Source organism: Neoarius graeffei, chromosome 25 (genome assembly GCF_027579695.1).
Source record: "Neoarius graeffei isolate fNeoGra1 chromosome 25, fNeoGra1.pri, whole genome shotgun sequence".
NCBI lineage: Eukaryota > Metazoa > Chordata > Actinopteri > Siluriformes > Ariidae > Neoarius > Neoarius graeffei.
Genome location: NC_083593.1, coordinates 55,261,676 through 55,286,545, shown reverse-complemented (window position 1 = coordinate 55,286,545; position 24,870 = coordinate 55,261,676). Strand labels below are relative to the sequence as shown.

Below are 24,870 nucleotides of genomic sequence, written 5' to 3'. Positions count from 1 at the left end.
TAGGAAAATCATCAACAACAGGATGGTGTGATGAAGCAGATTTATGCCCCGGTCCCACAACACCGATAACTCTAACTACACATATAACTCCAACTGTGACTCTCCCTCGGCATGAGTTTCGTTCCAGTCTGAAGCAGAAACACCACAACTATAATCCCACTATAATCCCACTTGGTCCTGACAACACTTGGGAAATAAATGCATGCAATTTAGGAATAATCATGGAAGTTTTTTCCAAGTAGCAGCACATTATTCCGGGTCGTACTGTACAGCTTGGACTCCAAAACAACCCACGCACACACTCCGGTGGCTGATATAATATGGATCGGTCACAGATTACGGAAATATAATAAAAAAGAATACAAAATACGGAGTGGTTATGGATTTTAATACGGATCCATCACGGATGCTAATAATTTATGGATTGGTCACGGACGTTTCAGTGTATTACAGATTGGTTACCGATTTCATACGGATGATGCATCCGTGAATCCGTATTCCATGACTTCATGATGCAACAAGGATGTATAGTGATGGCACGTGCTCAGACAACGTCACATGTAAACAATGACCTGATTGATCAGGTATTTTATCGGATCAGGTCCAGGCCTGGAAAGATCACTCCGCTGATATGGATAAACCCAGGTCTGGGCTATAAGGATCGTTATCAGTCTGCTGTGAGCACCGACCATATAAACTGCAGGGGACTGATTTATTTATAGTTATTGTTATAGTTGTAGTTATAGGTATCGTTATTGTGGGACTGGACCTTTACTGTTACCTCTAGTGACTGTAAAGTTGATTATTTTCCTATAAGGAAACAGCCTGACGTGTTTTATTCCTTTTATACCACAGCAAATTGACAGTGCTATTTTTTATATCTATTTTTTTATTCATTAAAGAATCATACATTTTTAATCATCCTTTTTATCCAGTTATAGTTACATTTCATGCCTTGGAACATCCATGAAACAAGTTCCTGAAGATAATAAGATAAAAAAAAATGTATTACCAAGAAACTCCAAAGTGTAAACGCCTTTGTCCTGAAAACTTTAAGCTACATCTTTACCTCTGACGTCTGAGCATTGAAATTGGAAACTGGAGACTCCTTCCAGAACTGTTGCATAAACATAAAACTCTTCTCACTAAAAACTTCACCACATAATCATAATCAATCACAGAATCCGTTTACGTGGAGCGTTTGCTGTACGAGTCACTCTGATTGAGCTGTTACTATAGAAACGTGCGATAAAGAGCGCATTAACAGTGAATAAATCTGTGATTTGAAGCTGCACTACTGTCAGAGAAAACCAATCAAGACCTTCTGACCAGTCAGAATCCAGAATTCAACAGCGCTGTGGTATGATGTGATATAAATATTTTCTAATCATTTATGACCATAAAATATTTCTGTCCATTTTGTCGTTGGCGGGATTTTTTCCGCTATTTTGTTTTAGAGGCACATTTTCCATTCAAAGTCTGCAGGGGACGCAAACTTTTGCACTGAACCATATCTGGAAGCTCTGGTGATGTTACTGACTCGTTGAGACATGGAGTGTATAGCACTATTTAAGGCCAAAGTCCTGAAAGCAAACACACTCTGTTTGATGGCCGTGTGCTGCTGAAGATCAAGCAAAAGTCAAATGCTACCTCAGAGCTTTCAGGAATAAAGTGTGTGTGTGTGTGTGTGTGTGTGTGTGTGTGTGTGTGTGTGTGTGTGTGTGTGTGTTTACGTGTATGACAGACGTATGTATCATCACAGTTTCTGTCTGCATGAATGTTTACACACTATTGTGAGCTTTCATGAAAAGAGCTTCAGAACTTAAAACCACATGAATCCTCTGTTAAAAAGATTTCAAGTTGAGTTTAATCCTCTGTTAAATCTGATTTTTTTTTTTGGTTGCAAAAACCTGTAACGAGAGAATCTCAGGTATTTCTCCATCCCTGGGAAAAAAAGCCATGTGTGTGGGTGTGAAATCTCGCCTTCGTCGTTTGTTGTGAATCCATTTCCATATAAGGAACATCAGCATTTAGTCACAAAACTCTGAATTTTTCTTTCCTTTGCTTTTCATGGTCTGTCCCACACACCAGGGCTGGGCATCATCACTATTGTGATAAATGTCACAATACACCTGTTTGAGATATTGTCCATTTCATTGTCCCAGTGTGGTTGCGAACGTCATGTGATGTGAAACTGAGTGACTTAGTAAACATCGCTGTGATAATCCGGTTTAAATAATAACAGAACTTCCTGGGAAATCTGAAAGCACATTCTATCACTGTCCAACACTGAGTACTGTCGAGAATTGTTATGGCATGCAGCAAGCTAGTTTAGCTAGCTAACACAGGAAGTGAAGTATTCTCCAACTTCACTGAAACACCCAACAAACAAGCAGCCGAGCCAACAAACCCTCGTCAAACTTTTTTTACATGAACATTACTCATTATTTCAAGGCATAACACTGGATTCCTTCAGCTATGATTAGCTAACGATAATAAACAAGTAATGCTAGTATACATCATTAGATGTAGTGTAGCGCACAGGGGAACCGTCAGGGCCTTCTAGGCGTTCAGAGAAGGCCCAAACCTATCAGCATTTCAAATGTTATATTTAATTTCTTTCATTCTTTCATAATTTCATTATAATTATTCTCTTCTAATTCTAATTCAGCCTCATTTTCTATCGAATTTGCTTCAGAAATGAAAGGACAGAAATTACTGTCCTGAAAACATGAAAATCGAGTTCTCCAGTGAGATTTTTTTGTGTTTGTTTGTTTGTTTGTTTGTTTGTTTGTTTGTTTGTTTGTTATCTCTAGGCTGAGAAGAGTTTAGAGCTGCTCACTCTTTGGTTAAGACTTCATTTCTGGAACAGAAGGCCATGGCAGTGTATGTTTATGTAGGAAGTGACAGATGACTGATTAACCAATCAGATTTTGATTTATAGTGGGAGGGACCAAAAATTTATCACCCTCGGCCTTCTTGAAGGCCAACGTGAGCTTAAGCGCGAGTCAGCGCTGTCAACGTAGCAGTGAAGCCACCTTCCAGCCGGTGTAGCGTTCATCAGTAGCATTAGCGAATGCTAATAAAGCGATCAAGCCAGTGCTATCGAGAGCTACATGCTAACGACTGAGAAACTAAGATTTCTGTCTCCAGACTCTTTTTCCACGCTGCACGCTCACCACAGTATTTTTCACTCAGACTTAAGTATTCATTTCCCTGTGTAATTTACTTCGTTACTTTTAAAATCAACATTGACAGCTATACACAACCGAGCGGCCTGGCAGCCTGCCACTAACCCCTTACAAAATCCTTTGCCCTGTTGATTTTTTGGTGTCTGGCTACATTTTGGCTGAGCTCAAGTCCCAGCTATAATAGTCACACTTCACCACTGGTTTAGTGTTATGTTAGCGATGACTTTTTTGTAGTTTGTCAAACAGCAAGTAAATGTCGTATTTGTTATGGACGCAGGTTAGTATTTTGCCCAAACAAATAATTCTCCAATAAACCTGGACATCCCATTGTAAAGGATTTGGATACGCCCCTGAGTGGAGCCCCGCCAATCAGAAAGTAAACATGGAATTTATAGCAAATAGTCCATGGGTGGAAATTTTTAGGCTTTTGAGTCATTGTGAAAAAAAACCCTGACTTTATCTATTTTATTAGTACCACTTCTTCGATGCAGGCATGAGTTAGCTAGGTTAGCTATCATAAGCTGAGTTGTTGTTGCTTTTGGGAGCATCATTTACGTAGAATATCTGCTTGCTTTTGGATTCTACTGAAAGCCTTTCCAGATCCCCAGATCTGATCAATAATACAACATCTATCACATGTTAACAGTTTAATTTGTTAACCCCGGCTTCCATTTTTCAAAAACTTAATCAACATGGGCGGGACTTGGATTGAGCCATTTTTGTACAGCATCTGAAATTAAATCTCTGATTAAGGCTATGTCAATATTAATACATTTAAATTTTAAAACGCATCACTTTTGCTACGTTTACGCCTGGTGTCCTCGCTACTCCGGAGTTTTCAAGCCCCAGAAACGAAGATGTTTGGAAATGATGACACAGACACCCACATTCGCTTCCTGATTGGGTCTCATCAGTCACGACGTACCCTTATCTGGTTTGTTTTGCTCCTATCACGTGACTCTTTTCCAGAAGAAAAGTAGCTGGCACGTGATGCGTCATGCCCAGTCTATGTGAATGGTCACGTGATATGCATTTTCAGGCGTGTTATTATGGACAGAGATCTTTTTTTTTTCTTTTTAAAATGCAGTTAAAGCTAAAACATATTAACGTGGATATAGCCTAAGAATAGATGTCCTCTACAGGTCATTATTTTGGACCAATTTAAAAACTATTTATCCTTCTGTGAAATTTCAATCCTGTAATTCAATTCATTGAAACAAGTGGGATTTGAATGAGTACATTTATGATGATTTTGATAAACTGAGTTTGTGGAGTCATTTAAAAGAATAAAAAGATATTAAGGTCATTAAGGTACAACAGAACTTATATTCTAGAGATGTTGATTTGTTGGAGGAAATATCACTAATTTTGACACATAGCTATTCATTTCCTTTTATGAGATATTGTTGCCTGAGATGGGTTAACACGTTTGGAAATCTTTAAAAGGTATTTTTTTTTTCTTGATTCAGTTTTAAATTTTAAAAATTAAAAAAAAAAATCCACCATAATTCTGGAATCATCCAGTATTAATACATTTGTGATAAAAGTATTATTTTAAAATGCAGTATCGTAATAATATTTCAAAAACTGTGATAAATTAAATGCCATTAAGATTAATGCCATTTAAAAAATAAGGAATAAATGTGTATATATATATATATATATATATATATATATATATATATATATAATTTTTTTTTGAGCTCAGAACTCATCCAGACTCTAATCAGTAAAATCTCCTTGGAAAAAAAAAAAAAACAGGGTTGGGGTGAGGTGGGGTCTTAAAGCAATCAAACCATAAACAACGGCTAAATACAAGGGCTACTTGAACGACCCAGAGCACAAAAGACAAGAAAAAGACAAAGCCAACGTTAGCTTGCTTTATCGTTATTTTACCCCCTGAAGCCGTGCTCTCCGTGATAACCCGCTGGTCCTGCGTTTACCCGTAAACACTAGCACGTGCTGAGAGAGCTAGCGCTAGCCACTAACTGCATTTGTGTTCTGAGACGAGGAAGCAGACGGCTGGTATTTAATGTCCAACTGGGTTCATGATCATGTTCTCAGATTTAATAACAGTGGGTAAAGCATTGATTTCCTGGGGCCAGACAGGCTAACCCATTTACTGTGCCAGTTCCGTTTGGCCTTTCCTGACCCAAACAGATGCTACGGGCAGATGGACCCAAGAAACGGCTCATATGAGAAAAGTCTATAACGGAGATTAGTGGATAAAGATTAGTGGATTCATCAGTTGTTCTGAATTGGTAATTGGAAAGGTGAACACTTGAACAGATCCATGATGTGTTCTCGACCACGGTGTGGTTCTTCACACCAGTGAGAAACTCGAGTGAACTTCTGAGTGAACTCTAATGAGAAAGTGATCCAACTCTGAATCAACTCACCTACAGGAAATGAATCAAACATCCTGTATGAGGATGTATGAATCAAAAATGCTGTATGAGACATACAAAATATTTAAACAAGTCATAATTCCGAGGAATGACTGAAAAAAACATTTTACAAGGATATTTTCAGCCTTACACAAGTGTCAGTCAACACCAAAACAAATAGCAAACAAAACCATAAGTATCTGATTCTCTCCGATTCAGATTTAAGACAAGAGCCATCAGATGACGTATGCCCCCCCCCAGCCCCCACATGAAATCCCACTCCAAATTTCCCTAAGTTGAATTGGTTGCCATGAAAATACACTACCGTTCAAAAGTTTGGGGTCACTTTGAAATGTCCTTATTTTTGAAAGAAAAGCACTGTTCTTTTCAATGAAGATCACTTTAAACTAATCAGAAATCCACTCTATACATTGCTAATGTGGTAAATGACTATTCTAGCTGCAAATGTCTGGTTTTTGGTGCAATATCTCCATAGGTGTATAGAGGCCCATTTCCAGCAACTCTCACTCCAGTGTTCTAATGGTACAATGTGTTTGCTCATTGCCTCAGAAGGCTAATGGATGATTAGAAAACCCTTGTACAATCATGTTAGCACAGCTGAAAACAGTTGAGCTCTTTAGAGAAGCTATAAAACTGACCTTCCTTTGAGCAGATTGAGTTTCTGGAGCATCACATTTGTGGGGTCGATTAAATGCTCAAAATGGCCAGAAAAACGTCTTGACTATATTTTCTATTAATTTTACAACTTATGGTGGTAAATAAAAGTGTGACTTTTCATGGAAAACACAAAATTGTCTGGGTGACCCCAAACTTTTGAACGGTAGTGTACAGAAAAAAAATTAAAATCACAGAAGTCACAAAATGTCAAAAGGCACAACTCCTCTAGCCATTTAACATCACTGTGAGGTTTCATGAAAAAATTCCAAATAGTTTTTGAGTTACGCTCCGGAAACTAAAATGTTTACAGACAGACAGATGGACAGAGCGACAGCTATATCCCCTCACATTATATGCCGGGGGGATAAAAAGGACTAAAAGGTGTGAAAGCCTCTCAGACTTGTACAGAAGGAGTCTTGTTCTTCTGCATGGACACAGCAAGGCTGTCTTCCACCACATGCAAATTGTACTAATGGAGGGGAGGGAAGTGCAAACAAATCCATCTCTACCACCAAGATCACACCCTGATCTCCACTGTGTGTGTGTGTGTGTGTGTGTGTGTGTGTGTGTGTGTGTGTGTGTGTGTGTGTGTGTTACTGTTAACTCCCTGAGATTCGTCACCTTCTGTATTACTTTGTAAATCATTCCTCAAACCTGTACAGATGGCTGTAAATCTTACGAGGAAGTGACTGAGCTCTGATTGTGTGTCTAACAAGGTGTGCTGGGTTTATGACAGCGATGTGACCTGTGGACTTTCAAAAATCACATTTCTCTCAAACAGGTTCAGCTCTGCAAGCATTTCGAAGCTAGAAACCAAAACCTCATCTCATGACGAAGTTATACGAATAGGAATGAGTTTAATTTTATGCAAAGGAAGTCCTAAAAGTGGGTACGAACACTAATCCCGCCCCTTATTCAAACCTTTGTTACTTCTTATGCAAATTGAGTTTTCATTTCAGTTCAGTTCAAGACAATTGAGTCAGAGTTGTGAGAAATCTTCAAGGGTGAGACTGAGTGAGCAAAAGCAGCTTGTTTTTAGGTTGTTAAAAGTGACTTTTTGTAGGTTTTGGTCTGGTGATACTGAGTTTGTAATAAGAAATCGCAGGATTGCTGAGCAAGCCAAAGTGATCTCATGAGAAATTTGTAGGAATTCAATAAAATAAAAGCAACGTGGTGGTAATTTGTTTCATTTCATAAATATAAATCAAGCTGTAAGAAAAGTTACACACTAAATTCAACCCTAAGCTTCATAAATATTCAAGTGTTCATTTCAATTTTCAGTTTAAATTCGCAAAAGTGAGACCAAACTAGTAAAATCAGGTTCCATTTCCCAAACTTTATAATTTACCAAAAATGGCATTTAAGTTTCTGCTTCAATAATATTCAACAATTTTATACAATTAAATCCTACAGCTACCAGCATGACAACCTGAAATCAAAAGAACTTTGTACAAAGTCAACAATATAAAGGTTAAGTTGTTGGATTTTCTTTAATTTCATATAAACAAAATCATAAGAAAAGGTACCAACATTAACTCTGCCCCCAACTCAAACCTTTGTAACATTTCATCCTAACTTTCAATTCTACTCAATTGAATTTGAGTTGTTCCAAATTTGCAAGTGTAAGCCAAAGCTCACCAAACCGCCTCACATTTCCCAGAGGTTTCATTATTATTATTATTATTATTATTATTGTTATTATTATTATTAAAAGTGACGATTTAGTTTTTGGATAAGTTACTGAACGTTTATGCGACAAAATTCCAGGATAGCTAGCGAGCAAAAATGATCTCACAAGAAATTTGTCCAAATTTGATGAAACTAAGGTAAAGTGGTTTCAAAGTGATTTCTCAATGTTTGATTTCAGATGAATTAAGTTGTATGAAAAGGTACAAACACATCCTATCCCTCATTATAACCTTCATAACTTTTCATTCAAATCGAATTTTCACCTCATTTTGAGTTTGAACTGTTTGCAAAAAGTTGCAAACCAGACCGAGTAAAAGCACCTTGCATTTTTTCAAAATTTTCTAGCTATTAACAGTGACATTTTAGCTTCTGCACTAATGTTTGAAAGTTTGTAAGATTAAATCTCAGGATTTCTCCTGAGCCAACCTGATCTGAGCAGACATTTGTACAAATTCAACAAAACCAAGGCAAAGTGGTTGGATTTTGTTTGATTTAAGACAAATGGAGTTTGAGTTCATACAAATTTGCAAAAATGAGACAGCATTAGCAAAAGCAGGTCATAATTCTTAATGTTTTTAGGTTACATTTCTTAAATTCCTACAATTATGATTTGAACATTTATATGAATAAATTGCAGGATTTCTAAACAGCCACTGAGCAAGGCCTTCTCCAAAACTTATTTTCTTACCCAAACAGATATCATGAGAAATTTGTATGAATTTAAAGAGATGAAGGTTGAAGCGGTGATAATTTGTTCTATTCCATATGCATGAAGTCAGAGATGTAGTCAAGATCACCTTTGTCATGTCTAAGACAAGTCCAAGACCAGGACTAGCTGAGACCAAGTCAAAACCGAATCCAAAGAGGTTCAAGTCCAAGTCAAGAATCCAAAGAAGTTTGAGTCCAAGTCAAGACTGAATCCAACGAGGTTCGAGTCCAAGTCAAGACAGAATCCAAAGAGGCTCAAGTCCAAGTCAAGAATCCAAAGAGGCTTGAGTCCAAGTCAAGACCGAATCCAATGAGGTTCAAATCCAAGTCAAGAATCCAACGAGGTTCGAGTCCAAGTCAAGACAGAATCCAAAGAGGCTCAAGTCCAAGTCAAGAATCCAAAGAGGCTTGAGTCCAAGTCAAGAATCCAAAGAGGTTTGAGTCCAAGTCAAGAATCCAAAGAGGCTTGAGTCCAAGTCAAGAATCCAAAGAGGCTTGAGTCCAAGTCAAGACCGAATCCAATGAGGTTCAAGTCCAAGTCAAGAATCCAAAGAGGTTCGAGTCCAAGTCAAGACAGAATTCAAAGAGGTTCAAGTCCAAGTCAAGAATCCAAAGAGGTTCGAGTCCAAGTCAAGACAGAATTCAAAGAGGTTCAAGTCCAAGTCAAGAATCCAAAGAGGTTCGAGTCCAAGTCAAGACAGAATTCAAAGAGGTTCAAGTCCAAGTCAAGAATCCAAAGAGGTTCGAGTCCAAGTTAAGACAGAATTCAAAGAGGTTCAAGTCCAAGTCAAGAATCCAAAGAAGTTCGATTCCAAGTCAGGACCATGTTCAAAGAGGTTCAAGTCCAAGTCAAGACTGAGTCCAAATGAGAGAGACAATGAGTTTTGGCAGGCATACGATTGGTTACTAGGCGGCCAATATCAATGCCTGTTCTAGGTGGATTTTGAATTACTTAAACTAATGCTCATTTCCTGAACAAGCTCGCTTAATCAATGATTTTGTTTTGAAGGAGGATTTACTTGAAAAACAACATATATATTTTTAAAGGCAGCTGGACTCAGTCAATACCAACTGGATTATTTGGTGAGACCAACAGCCAAGACCAAGTCAAGTCCAACTGCAAACACCAACAAGTCCAAGACAAATCTGAGACAACAGAAAAAACATCTGGAGTCCGAGACCAGACTCGAGTACTACAGCCCTGCATGAAGTCAAACCTCAACCAAAAGTGCAAATTTACATTCTGCAATAGAGTACAAAAGTGTATAAGATTAAATCCCAGCATTGCTCATGACCCAACCACCACTAACCCTGTCACTAAACCAACACAAAATGAGTTCATTACAAATTTCCAAGAATGAGACCATGTTGACAAAACCAGGTTGCATTTCCACAAATTTTAAATTTTATTTGCCAAAATTGGCAGTTAAATTTGAGCACTGGTGACCTGAAGGTTGTGAGTTCAGAAAGTGTGTGAGCAAAGCTTTAAATCCCTTAAATCACTCGGCTCACCTGATCTCATGGGAAATTTGTGCTAATTCAAACATTCGGTCATATCACATGAACAAAATTGTGAGGAAACCGTACAACCACTAGCCTAACCATGATTTTCTTAACATTTAATTGTAATTGAGTTGAATAAGATTATGTTGGCAAAACAATGTTGTGTTTCCTGAAATTTTTACTTTGTCAGTTGTTATCTGATCCCACCACCAAGCCAGACGCCAGCACCAGAGCCTAATCCGGTCCAGATTTTAAGGCTCTTACACTCACCTGAACACTAGCTCACCTGTTTCCTGTTTAGTTTCAAACCACTCCTGCTATTTCAGCCACAAATATTATTCAATCATTTTTTTTCTTTTGTGTTTGATTCCCTTGTTTGTTACACTCCTCATTTTACCGTCTCTAATCCATTTTTGCTTGAAGTCTTCTGTTTTTCTGATTGTTTGACCTTTTGCCTGATAATTTGGATACAACTATACTTTCACATAATTCCACCTACACACCTCAACATTGTGACACCAGTAAAAGTGACAGTTAAGGTTCTACACCAGCAACCAGAAGGTTATGAGGTCAGAGAGCCAGTGAACAAAGTCTTTTAAAAAAAATCACATACATTTTTGCTAACTTGAACATGGTGGATGGATTTTGTTCAATTCAATACGAATGAAAAGATTTGTGAGAAAAGGAACACACACTCACCTTAACCTTAAACTTAACCTTTCTCTTTTAGCCAGCATTAACTTTTTTCAGCAGTTGGTGCTACAGTAGCTCTTCTGTGGGATTGGACCATATGGGCTAGCCTTCGTGCCCCATGCGAATCAATGAGCCTTCGACACCCATGACCCTGTTGCCGGTTCATCGGTTGTTCTTCCTTGGACCACTTTTGGTAGGTACTAACCACTGCATACCGGGAACACCCCACAAGATGTGCCATTTTGCAGATGTTCAGACCCAGTCACCCAGCCGTCACAATTTGTCAAACTTGCTCAGATCCTTACGCTTGCCCATTTTTCCTGCTTCCAACACATCAACTTCAAGAACTAACTGTTCTCTTGCTGCCAAGGCTGTCCCACACCCTTACAGGTGACACTCAAAGTCAAAAGTCAAAGCCCTTCCCATGCCAGGACCTGGTCTTTCCAGGCAGTCTCCCGGCCCAGTACTAACCAGGCCCTTAGGTGCATTGGACAGCGCCAATCTCCGTTTCGATAGCCCTCAGCCTCTTTCCTATACAGCTAGGGTTACAGTGGGGGGCTGGTCCTCTGGTAACCACAAGAGTTTGACTCCCCACTCACATCTGTATTGCAGCATGCCTTGCCAGATGGCAGTAGGTACCATTTTTATGATGGTCTTTGATATGATCCAACCACGAGTAGAACTCGTGACCTCCCTATCAAGCGGTGGACACGCTAACCACTAGGCCAACTTGCGGTTACAGGTGACACTGTAATGAGATAATCAATTTTATTCACTTCACCTGTCAGTGGTCATAATGTTATGGCAGATCAGTGCCATAACATTATGATCATAAGTCTTTATCGTGTCTCACAGCTTGACTGAAAGTAAATCAATGAGTCACAGCAGGCTTTAAATGAGAGACAATCTCCATGGTTCTGAGCATCGATCACAAGCTCACATTACAGCCATATGTCCATGATGCTCTCTGCTTTCAGGATCTTCATTCACTATAATGAATATTTAATGTGAAAAAAAACGTACCGAACAGCTTCACTGGTCAATTATGGGTTATGATTAGAGCTTCGTCTGGCTTTCAGGGGCTGAGCTAATTGAAGCTGGACGCTCGTTAAACCCTGCGACAGCAGATGAGTGATGATGGAGTGTGTTTTTAAAGTTCCCTCGCTAATCAGAGGCTTCAACCACATGCACTTTTCTTTCCCACACAAGTGCATCAGTGGTCTTAAAGGCGCCTGTGTAGGAATTAATTTCTTCGATAAATTCTCGAGTGATATTGCTACCACAGTGCTCTTGAACTCTCCTTGATTCTGATTGGTCAGAATCAAGTTTCTTTGGCAAACTGCAGGTTGATATGAATGCACTCATTCTACAACGTTATTGTTTCTATAGTGACAGCTCATTTACTGGGATTTGTACTGCACATTTTCCACATAAACGGGGAAAAAAACATGGATAATTGTTGTTATTCTATCCACATTCACTGGATATGAGCAATCATGCGCTCTAATTGGCTACTCTACTACTAGGATATCAGCTCATATACCATTAGTAGAGAAAAACAAAATGGTGGAGCATGTTGCTGAACCAACCGAAGACTATTCTTGAAAAATAATTATTATTATAGCATTTTTCACAAATTGCTCCTGTCATTTCACTGGTTTGTTTACATTCTAAGTGGAAATGGTTTTGTCGGACGTTTTGTATAAAGTTTTTATTTATCGAATTTGCAAAAAATAAAACTCAAATGCTCTGTTTCTCAAAATCCAGTGAATGTGGGTAGAATAAAACAGTTATTCCACTCAATCTCGTCGTACATGGATTATAGCGCTATCAGCTCATGTACGACTCAATTTCCTGGAATAACTTAAATATTGGAACAGAATTTTGTTGAAAATAGACCTTTATTATTTCACATTTATGGAAGGAGTCTCCAGTGTTAGCACTTTATAACAAAGGTAAAGCTGTAACTTTAAGGACGCGTATAGATGTATAGATGTGTATACGCTTTTTGGTTTGGTAACATTTCTCTCCGTGGATGTTACACATTAAAAATGTAGCTATATATAAATAAATATATGACGTTTTGCGCTTTAATAAGTAAAGAAATGCAAATTATTGCTGATATAAGAGCAATTAAACACTCCAGGACGCACAAACACTGTGGTGTTGCTTCATCACACCAACTTCTTATGTTTTGTTTCGTACTTAAAACATGCATATCTCTTCATTGTGTTCATATTTTGGCAACATTTTATCCAGACAGTTTCTACTGTAATTCCAGTATCCGATATCAACCAGGAAAGAACACGTTCCGCTTTTTTTAATCGCTAAAGTTTTTCAGCAAATTCCTTGCTCATGACTGAAACCTGAACCTTGTCACAGATCTAGATGTCAATTTCTGTAAAAAAGCTGGTTTGTAATAATCACAGTTTTATCACACTTATTGTTTTATCGTATCCTTACTCTCAATAATAATCAGTTTCTTACAGATATTAATATTATAACACCTTTACATACACACACACACACACAAAAATTATAATTTTATCATTATTTTGGACGCCATTTTATCCAAACTGTCTCAAAAATGTCTCCTATGGTAAACAATTTAGTTTCAAAATAAGTAAAACATTTCTGAGAATCCCTCTCATTAATAAATTTATCATTCATATATATTAAAGTGTCGAGGGGAAAAAAAGAAACGTTTTTGGTTCCTGGATTGGTTCCTAATTTCAGCTCCTTAATTTTTAAAGAAAGATTTCGCATCTAATCCAATATTTAAGATTATGTTGCTTTTCAGTGACTTATGAGTGTAACAATTTACAGTCTGAGAAATAAAGGTACTGTACCTAACTGTACTTTTCCTTCATGCTGGTATGGTACCATGAAGAGTACCATGAAGGAAGAGTGCGTCTTTTCTACTTTGACTACCTTTTCCCTGGGAAGGTGTGTGTGTGTCGTACCTTTAAATAGTGTTGAAAGTACAGCTTTAAAGGTACACCTGTGGTTCTTAAGGTCTGACTGTGTACTTTAAAACATTTTTAAATATAAACATAGATACAAACTAAAGGTAAGGTACCATCCCAGTGACAACATAAAGTACAGTTTTATTATACCGTTATTTACATTATTTACAGTATACTCTCAGAAATAAAGGTACCAAACAAGACGGAGTGTTTTGTACATTTTAGTACGTATTTTTCGCCTTTATAGACAATACAGTATCAGGTACATTACTGGATTTTAAGGACCTGTTGTACCTTTAAAGCAACACACACACACACACACACACACACACAAAAAAAAAATGCACCTGGATGGTTCAATCCAAGCAACAACCATCCCAAAGTGCTGTTTGGTGCCTTTATTTCAGAGCACTGGACTCTGCTTTTGAAAAACAAAACAGTACGTACAGTACTCTCAGAAATAAAGGTCCTAAACTGTACTTTTCCTTGTTCGGGGATCAAGGGAGCATGTTTTGTCCACCTTAGTGCATGTTTTACACCTTTAAAAAGATAACGTAACGTAGATCATTGGACCTTAAGGACCTGTGATACCTTTAAAGCTCCATCCTTTAAAAATAAATATGAAAAATAGCACCTGGATCATACCATCCAAGCAACAACCATCCCAAAGTGCGAATGAGGGTACTGAGCCAGGAAGTCATTTATAAATAAATGAATAAATAAATTAAACAAACAAACAAATAAATAAACAAATACAAATTAAAAAATTAGATTTAAAAAAAAAACAGTATATACTCTCAAAAATAAAGGTCCTGAACTGTACTTTTCCTTGTTCGAGCCTGAAGGGAACATATTTTGTTCACCTCTGTGCATGTTTTTCACCTTTAAAGAGATGAGATGTTGGACCTTAAAGACATGTTGTACCTTTAAAGAATTTAAAATATGGAAGGAAAAAAAAAAAAGGCGCACCTTGATGGACCTTGGTGGTACCATCCGAGCAGTAAGGTACAGTACAGCTTGTTACCTGACAAATGTGGAAATAAATAAGTAAATAAATAAATGCAGTCATATATCTCTACTCTGTCCAAAAGTTGGTGTCGAAAATGCGCTCGTGCTCAGGTGTGCACACCTGTCCTGCCTTAAGCAGCGCATTAGAGGAGAATAAAGTCGTTCTATGTGTGATATAAAGTGATGAAGGCTGGAGTAATAACTCCTACTCACTCAGGGATGAGAGAAATCCTCACTGCATCCTCCTGTTCGCTGTTAAACGCGTAAAAATGTCCCACCAAAGCGCTTCATTATTAATAATAATACTGTTATAGTTCTTATTCTTATTCTAATTATTATTATGATTATTATTCCTGCAAATGCTCCTGCACGCGCAGCTCCTTCTCGAGCTGGTTCTCCTTCCACACCTTCACCTCCACACTCACCATCCAATTCAATTACAGCACAAAGGAGAAGATCAGACCGGATCAGATCAGAACTCGGTCAATAAATTACTTTTTGTTCTTTTTTTTTTTTAATTTAGTTCACCAGGAAGTGAAACGCTTCCACGGATCAGCTCTGCTCGTGCACGGAGTTTTCACACGCGCGAGACTCTCTCTCTCTCTCTCTCTCTCTGTCTTCTGTTCTGTCCTGTTGCCTCGGGGACGCGCACAAGCACGCGCGCGCGCGCACGCACACACACACATACACACCCGCACACGGTTACCCTCATCAACCAGGAAGGGGTGTGTGTGAGGGAGGACTAATCTGATCTCAGAGCAGTTACAACATCTGCTGTACTTTCTACTGCAAACATCTCATCTCATTATCTGTAGCCGCTTTATCCTGTTCTACAGGGTCGCAGGCGAGCTGGAGCCTATCCCAGCTGACTACGGGCGAAAGGCGGGGTACACCCTGGACAAGTCGCCAGGTCATCACAGGGCTGACACACAGACACAGACAACCATTCACACTCACATTCACACCTACGGTCAATTTAGAGTCGCCAGTTAACCTAACCTGCATGTCTTTGGACTGTGGGGGAAACCGGAGCACCCGGAGGAAACCCATGTGGACACCATCCAAACTCCACACAGAAAGGCCCTCGCCGGCCACGGGGCTCGAACCCGGACCTTCTTGCTGTGAGGCGACAGCGCTAACCACTACACCACCGTGCTGCCTAAAAATATTGTTATTATGATATTTATTAGCGGGCGGCACGGTGGTGTAGTGGTTAGCGCTGTTGCCTCACAGCAAGAAGGTCCGGGTTCGAGCCCCGGGGCCGGCGAGGGCCTTTCTGTGTGGAGTTTGCATGTTCTCCCCGTGTCCGCATGGGTTTCCTCCGGGTGCTCCGGTTTCCCCCACAGTCCAAAGACATGCAGGTTAGGTTAACTGGTGACTCTAAATTGAGCGTAGGTGTGAATGTGAGTGTGAATGGTTGTCTGTGTCTATGTGTCAGCCCTGTGATGACCTGGCGACTTGTCCAGGGTGTACCCCGCCTTTCGCCCGTAGTCAGCTGGGATAGGCTCTGGCTTGCCTGCAACCCTGTAGAAGGATAAAGCGGCTAGAGATAATGAGATGAGATATTTATTAGTTATTAATACTCTTTTAATATGTGTTAATGATTGTTTCATGAAGGTGTGCTGTGGTATCTGGCACCAAGACATTAGCAGCAGTGAGGTGGAGCCTCCATGGATGGGACTTGTTTGTCCAGCACGTCCCACAGACACTCGATCGGATTGAGATCTGGGGAATTTGGAGGTTTGAACTCTTTGCCATGTTCCTCAAACCATTCCTGAACAGTTTCTGCAGTGTATCAGAGAGCATCATCCTGCTGAAAGAGGCCACTGCCGTTAGGGAATAGCATTGCCCTGAAGGGGTGAACTTGGCCTGCAGGAATGTTTATGTAGGTGGTATGTGTCAAAGTAACATCCATGTAAATGCCAGGACCCAAGGTTTCCCTTCTAGGCAGAACATTGCCCAGAACATCACACTGCCTCCGTCAGCTTGCCTTCTTCCTGTAGTGCATCCTGGTGCCATGACTTCCCCAGGTAAGCGACACACACACACACACACACACACACACACACACACACACACACACAAAACCATCCACGTGATGTAAAAGAAAGCATGATTCATTAGACCTTCCCACCTTCTTCCATTGCTCCATGGTCCAGTTCTGATGCTCATATACCCATTGTCAGTGCTTTCGGTGGTGGACAGGGGTCAGCATGGGCACTCTGAGTGGTCTGCAGCTACACAGCTTCATATACAGCAAGCTGCGATGCACTGTGTGTCCTGATACCTTTCTATCATAGCCAGCATTAACTTTTTCATCAATTTGTGCTACAATAGCTCTCCTGTGGGATCCAGTTAGTCTTGAGCACCCATGACCCTGTCACCAGTTCACTGGTTGTCCTTCCTTGTCCTTTAGTCCTGGGTATGACTTTAAACTGCAACTGGTGGTGAGTCTCAGGTCTGAGAGGACTTGAGTATTGGGGAAAGTGGAGTTACCCCTTAATCACCATTGCTCCCAGGTCCGCTCTGACCCAAAGTGGTAGCACCTGCCTGGGTCCCAGCTAGGGGTTAAATAGTATATCACCAATAAGGCACTGGCAACAGGGCGCTTGTTGGTGCAGTGTGGCAAATGAACCCAACAGGGCCAATGGCACACCACCAGATGCCATGTGGAAGAGCCACTCAAATGGCCAACGGATGGCATCACTCAGCAAGTCAGTTGCCACTGCAGGGCAACTTCCATACTCATCAGGTCTGTGGCACTTTTGTGCACCACTTGGAATCAGGTCTGGAGGTCCAGAGAGACAACACGATGGAGGCACAACATTGTTTGTCTTACCTTACTGTGCAAGGTGCTACATTAGGAGAGGAGACTAGTACGGTATATGAGAGCTCACAAGGCCAGGCATTCCATGGCTGCTCGGCTGGGCTGTTCGTGCCACCGCTGCAGGTGACTCTGTTGCTCTGGTGTGGGCCTCGTGGCCCATCTGCATTTCTGCACATCCTAAGGAAGCAGTCATCATCGCTAACAATGGACAGCCGATGACGGTTGTCCTTCCTTGGACCATTGCTGGTAGTTACTAACTACTGCATATCCCCCACAAGACCTCCCACTTTGGAGATGCTCTGACCCAGTCGTCTATCCTCCACAACATGGCCCTTGTCAAAGTCACTCAGATCCTTACACTTGCCCATTTTTACTGCTTCCGACACATCAACTTCAAGAACCGCCTGTTCTCTTGTTGCCTAATATATCCCACCTATTGCCAGATGCTACTGTAATGAGAGAATCAATGTTATTCACTTCAACTGTCAGTGGTTTTAATGTTATAGCTGATTGCTCTATGTTGTTATTCTAATAATATATACATTTACAGTAAATGTTTTTTACTGAAAATAAATCAACAATAAATAATTTTGTACAAGAAATTAATAATGCAGATGGCACGTTAAAGTACTGAACAGTGCAGGATGAGTGCAGTGATGTTAGCAGAGTGGTGGTATGGAGTTCAGCATGGTCACTGCCTCAGGGAAGAAGCTGCTTCTGAGCCTGCTGGTGCAGGAGCGGAGGCTCCTGTAACATCTGCAAGATGAAAGGAGGGAGAAAACTGCATGGCTTGGGTGGATGGCATCTTTGATGATGTTCTCACCCTGCCAAAGCATCACTTGTAATAAGTGTTCTCAAGGGTGGGGGAACTGAGTGCTGGTAATCCATTGAACAGTTTTCACCACCTGCTGGAGTGCTTTATGATCTGATACGGTACAGTCGCCATAACATACTGAGATGTGATTCATGAATATGCTCTCTGTGGTACAACAGTAGAAGTCTACCATTATCCTGGGACAGAGGTGAGCTTTCTTAAGGGTCCATGCTGTTGCACCTTTTTTTACCAGAATGGAGGAGTTTAGGGTCCAGGTGAGATCATCAGAGATGTGGATACCAAGAAACTTAAAGCTTGACACACACTTTACAACAGTTGCATTGATGAAGATGGGGGGTGCATAGCTCATCATGGCTCCTAACCCATCTGAAGTCCATGATGATCTCCTTGGTCTTCTGTGTGTTAAGCACCAGGTTGTTATTGTCACACCACGCAACCAGGTGCTGGACCTCATCTCCATAGGCTGACTCATTGTCATCTCTGATTCAACCCACCACCGTAATATTATCTGTGAACTTGAATATGGTGTTACAGCCATGGATAGGAATGGATGAACAAGGAGAACAGTAAAGGGCTCAGCACACAGCCTTGTGTTATGCCAGCGTTCAGGGTTATAGTGCTGGAGGAGAGATTGTCTAACTTAACAGACTGGGGTATGTTGGTCAGAAAGTCCAGAGTCCAGTTGCAAAGGGATGTACTAATACTAAGCTAGCTAAGCTTGGAGATCAGCTTGGAGGGGATCACAGTGTTAAAGGTTGCACTGAAGTCAATGAACAGCATTCTGACATATGAGTTGTGGCAGTCCAGGTGGGTCAGAGCAGAGTAGAGTGCCATGGAGATGGCATCCTCTGTTCACCTGTTGCAGCAATAGGCAAACTGGCATGGGTCCATTGTGGCAGGTAAACAGGATTTCAAGTGTGACAGAACCAGTCCCTTGAAACACTTGACAATGATGGGGGTATGGAGTGCTTTGGCACTGACACAATGGAGGCAGTCTTGAAGCTGGTGGGGACAACTGCCTGGGCTAGGGAAAGGTTGAAAATGTCCATAAAAGACCCTGGTCAGCTGCTCTGCACAGGCTCTAAGCAAATCTCCAGGTATTCCATTAGGCCCAGCTGCCTTCCTACATTCACCCTGCTCAGAGTACAGTAGATCAAACTTCTGAGGTGGAGAAAGTGAGAGGCTGCTCATCTGATGGAAGTTCTGCTTTGATGATGACCACCTTGTTTCCCTGATCAACGCAAGAGTAAAAGTAGTTGAGCTAACTGGGGAGAGAGGCCGAGCTGGTTGGTGGTACAGTGCTGAGTGGTTTGATGTCAGTGATAGTCTGTAGCCCTTGCCACATGCACTGGGGGCAGAGGAATTGAAGTGCTCTTCAACTCTCCATTTATAGTTGTGTTTAGCCTGAGAGATTCCCCTTCTTGGGTTGATCCTAGTTGAGCTGTAAGCTTCCTGGTCTCCAGACCTGAAGGATTTTCACCAGACCTCTTGCTTTGAGCAGGAGGTGACCCTCTCTGTTCATCCAAGGCTTCTGTTTGAGGAAGGATTTTATTTTCTTGTAGGTTGTCACTCTGTCCACACACTTGTTAATGTGATCCAGGACAGAGTTGGTGTAGGTGTCAGTGTTAATCAGAGAGCCTGTGGTGGCTTGGGCAGCAAACACATTCCAGTCTTTGTGCTGGAATTGATCCTGGAGAGTGGAATCAGCACCCTTGAACCAGATCTTGATGGTCCTCATTGTGGGTTTCACACATGAATGGAGTGTACTTGGAGAGCAGGAACAAAGAGAAATTGTCAGACTGTCCAAGGTGGAAGAGGGGTGTGATTTTGTAAGCATCAGCCATATTGATGTAAATGTGATCCAAAGTATTTTGTCCCCTTGTGGTGCAGGAGACATTCTGGTGAAACTTTGGAAGTACAAATATCAAAGTGCAGTGATTAAAATTCCCAGTGACAATAAAGGCGCCATCCGGATGCATGGTTTGCAGCTTGCTAACAGCAGCACAAAGTTCTTTCATGGCCACTTTTGCATGAGCATCCACAGGGACATAAACTGCAGCCGCAAAAATGTAAGTAAACTCACATGGTAGGTAGAAGGGTCTGCACTTAATATACCCCTACCCTTGCTTTTAACCATGGTGGAACTACTCTCTCAGCCCTGAAGATGGTGTGTCCCTCAAAATCCACCACACTGTTTGGAGCCATGTTTCTGTGAAGAACATCAAACAACAATCCATGAGCCTTTGCTGTGTTAGGGTCCAGATCTTTAGTTCATCAAACTTGTTCACCAGGGACCACATGTTGGCCAGGAAGATGCTAGGTAGTGCTGGCTGGTGTGGGATTAGCCTTAGCTTAGCACACAAACCTCTACATTAACCCACCCTTTTTTTTACGGTCCCGATGCTGACGCTGGACACTTCCAGTCAGGATGAATGGTTAATTTGGCTTCTGTGTCCTGAGCTCTGGAGGTAGCTGATTGAAGTCCGTTCACCATGAGGTAGCTCTGGAGGTACCGGTAGCTGATCAAAGCTGGGGAACTCATAGCCTAGAGGTTAGGGAAGTTGCTTTGGGACCAAAAGGTTGCTAGTTTGATTCCCTGGACCAGCAGGAATGGCTGAAGTGTCTTTGAGCAAGGCACCTGCTCCCCAGGATGCTCTTGGTATGTTGTATGTAGCTCTGGATAAGAGTGTCTACTAAATACCTGTAATGTAAGTCAAATGGGTGATCCAGAATGATGTTTGTACAGTGATGATTGATTGTCAGGTAGTGTTTTGTCATATATGAAGTTTGCATGAGTGAATTGAGCAAAAAATGTATATATTTGTTCAAGAATCTATTTATGAATGCAAATTTTCATCAAATGTTGAAATCAATGTTCTGTAACAAAGTTTTTGTGAATAACTTTACAAATTATTCTGGGTTTTTTTTTTACCCCATTTTTACTTTTAACTTAAAGGCTGTTGACATCATTAACTTTTAAATATTTCTGACCATTCCTGAGTAATAATGACCAAGTACCAATATGGATATGCTTTCTAGTAATTTCTGCATTTATGGATTAAAGAGGAAATACAGTCGATAAGATTTTTTTTCACCCTTATTACTGTATATTATCAATAAAAGTCTAGTGTCGAGCTCCAGGGTGAAGTTTAGTTCATGTTTACAGACAACAGTAAGACACACCATGTGATAAACCACACTGACACGTCATATATGAGAGAGAGAGAGAGAGAGAGAGAGAGCACTAAAGATCTGGATGAGAAATGTACAGAGAAGATTTTAACACACTTGCGTTCTTGTTCACAACATTATCCTCGTGTTAATCAGATTTGTCTCCGAACTGCTCCTTTAACCGTGTTGTGATCCACTATTTATTTCCGAACCCTTCCTCATATCACAACATGTATGTGTTTGACACACCCTGTGTACTTTGCCCTCTGTTCCTCTCCTGTGTAAATCACGAGAGCACATGAGAAATGATTAAATAAAATGGAGGAATGTGAGATAAAGTCATGAGGATGGATCCAAGCAGGCCTTCAGTATGGGGCGGAGTCTTCACCATGATAACTTTAGGACTGCAGTTGTCATGAACAGTTTTGCACTCATGTCTCCATCAAGTGATGAACAGTTTATAATTTCAACAAAACAGACTTCATGTTAAAACTATAATGAATTTCCTGGTTACACAGTTATACTTTGTGACTCTATAGGACACCGTTATAGAAGCAATTTATTTATAATCACGCTATCTGTTACCACCCAGATGAGGATGGGTTCCCTTTGGAGTTTGGTTCCTCTCAAGGTTTCTTCCTCATGATGTCTGAGGGAGTTTTTCCTTATCACCATCACCTCAGGCTTGCTCATCAGGGATAAATTATTGGTAATCTTATTATAAGAACTACTGGATCATTTTAGCTGGACTCAAGAGAGTTTCGTTTGATAAGATGTGATTATTTTTGCAGTGAATTGTAGTGGATGCAAACCTTTGCACTTTACGCTATATCCTATCAGCTGTATAAAAAATTGATCAAATTATTAAATGGAAATATGTAATTAAAATGAATCATAGTCCTACATACATACCATTGTCCTTAAATTTATCGTGAATTCTTCTTTATCTCGTCTGATCAGATCCGATTCCTCGACTCGATGAGTCGAAACAGGAAGTACTGGGTTTTTTTAAATAGAAAGTTTACTGTAATCTACATTAGCTTTTGATGTTGGTGTAACAATAACACCCACAACATTTGTAGATTTGGGGGAAAAAAGAAAGAAAGAAAGTATATCTTTAGTATATTTCTGTTGACAGACACTTTGTGTCACTAGATGGCGCTACAAACCTGATGGACTGTCTCAACCTGGATTATTTTTCAGTTGTTCACCTTGAATCATATTCCTCAGGAATTACAGTGAGATTAACAGGAAGTGTGTGTTATGAGAGTGAGGAATGTCACACTGGACTTGATGACAGTTTCAGGAAATTTCTAAACAAGTTAAATCCATCATTTTCCCAAAAATGAATCACTTACAAACTCCAACCGTCACCAGATCATATTTTTATTAATAATTTGTGTTAAATTAAATAATCAGCTGCTCAACACTGGTTCTGTGCGCTCTTTGCACTGATAGATGAGTGCCAATACTTTTAGTACTTATTTCTGTAGTTGGTAATGGTTCAGCTACTATTGAATGCAATACAAAATGAAGCAAATGTATTGAGTGTGTTTGGTTTCAGTGTTTAAACTGTGCATTGTTGAGGAATGGGGTTGGGCGATACAATAAAAATATATCTCGATACTTTTCTATGATACACGATATGGATCACGATATTTACTTCAGGTTTGCTAACCAGCTACCAGCAAAACACTTTTAAAATATAATTTGGATCATTTTAATAAATTTTAGTCACTTACTACGAAAATTTTAACAATAAGCAACTTTATTAGGAACACCCATACATCCACCTGCAGCTGTTTGATGCGGTTCTCTAATCAGCCGATCCCTCGACAGCAGCACGATGCATCAAATCACGCAGATACAAATCAAGAGCTTCACTTAATGTTCACAATGTTCAAACATCAGAATGGGAAAAATTGTGATCTCAATTTCCGTGTGAATTTCTTTCACTGTGGCATGGGTGTTGGTTTGAGCCAGATGGACTGGTTTGAGTATTTCAGAAACTGCTGATCTCCTTCCTGGGGTTTTCACACACAACAGTCTCTAGAGTTTACACAGACAGAATGGTGCCAAAAACAATAAAAACACAGAGTGAGTGAACGACAGTTCTGTGGGTGGAAAAAAAAGACGGCTTGTTGATAAGAGAGGGTCAGAGATCAGAAAATGGCCAGATTGAGCAGTTTGAGCTGCCAGGAAGGATATAGTAACTCATATAATCACTCTTTACAACCGTGGTGAGCAGAAAAGCATCTCAGCAACAGCAAAACACACTGGGTTCCAGTCCTGCAGCCAAGAACAGGGATTTTAGAATCGAGAACAAGTGACATGTGATAAACGTATATCGTGACGTAATGTATCATGATACTGATATTATATCGCCGTATTGCCCAACCCTATTCAGGGAAAAATATTCGATATAATAGTTCTGAGGTTTGCATCCCAGCTTCTTGAATGTTACACAAATAATTAACAGTTATTCCATGAAATCGAGTCGTACATGAGCTGATAGCTGACAAGGCGCGTAGCACTGAGTTGTCTATAATCCATGTACGCTGAGATTGAGTGGAATAACTGTTTTATTCTATCCACATTCACTGGATTTTGAGAAACAGAGCATTTGAGTTTTATTTTTTGCAAATTCGATAAATAAAAACTTTACACAAAACATCCGACAAAATCATTTCCACTTAGAATGTAAACAAGCCGGTGAAACGACAGAAGCAATTTGTGAAAAGTGTGATAATAATAATAATTCTTGAAAAATAAAAAAGATACGTTCTTACCATCAAATACTTTTATTCCATATTTTGTTAGGGGTTTTTTTTGTATTTTTTGGGGTTTTGTTTTCGAGTAGAATTTTTATTTCGTCCTCGGTTGGTTCAGCAATACACTCCACCATTTCGTTTTTCTCTACTCACAGTATATGAGCTGATATCCTAATAGTAGAGTAGCCAATCAGAGCACGTGATTGCTCATATCCAGTGAATGTGGATAGAATAATTTCTGATATCTTGTACTTCAGATGTTTTCCTTTATATTCTCTGAACAACTTATTTTTGTTCTTACAAGTTAAAAAGTTCAAATAATTTATTTTCGTTCAAATTATTAAAACAACATTTCTTTTCTTACTCAGTGAATAACTATAATGAATCAAGAAATATTTTTATGATGAATCTGCATTATGTTTTGTTATCCAGGAACGCCCACA

At 40.0% G+C, this 24,870-nt stretch overlaps 1 protein-coding gene across 1 annotated transcript in view; it reads right to left on the bottom strand.

The window, feature by feature from the left end:
• Nucleotides 1-15,419, bottom strand: part of igsf9a (immunoglobulin superfamily, member 9a) — a 75,742-nt gene extending 60,323 nt beyond the window's left edge. Inside the window, exon 1 of the mRNA XM_060908749.1 lies at nucleotides 15,037-15,419. The gene's annotated coding sequence lies outside the window, so the exon portion shown is untranslated. The remainder of the gene's footprint in view (nucleotides 1-15,036) is intronic.
• Between the last annotated feature and the right edge of the window lie 9,451 nt (nucleotides 15,420-24,870).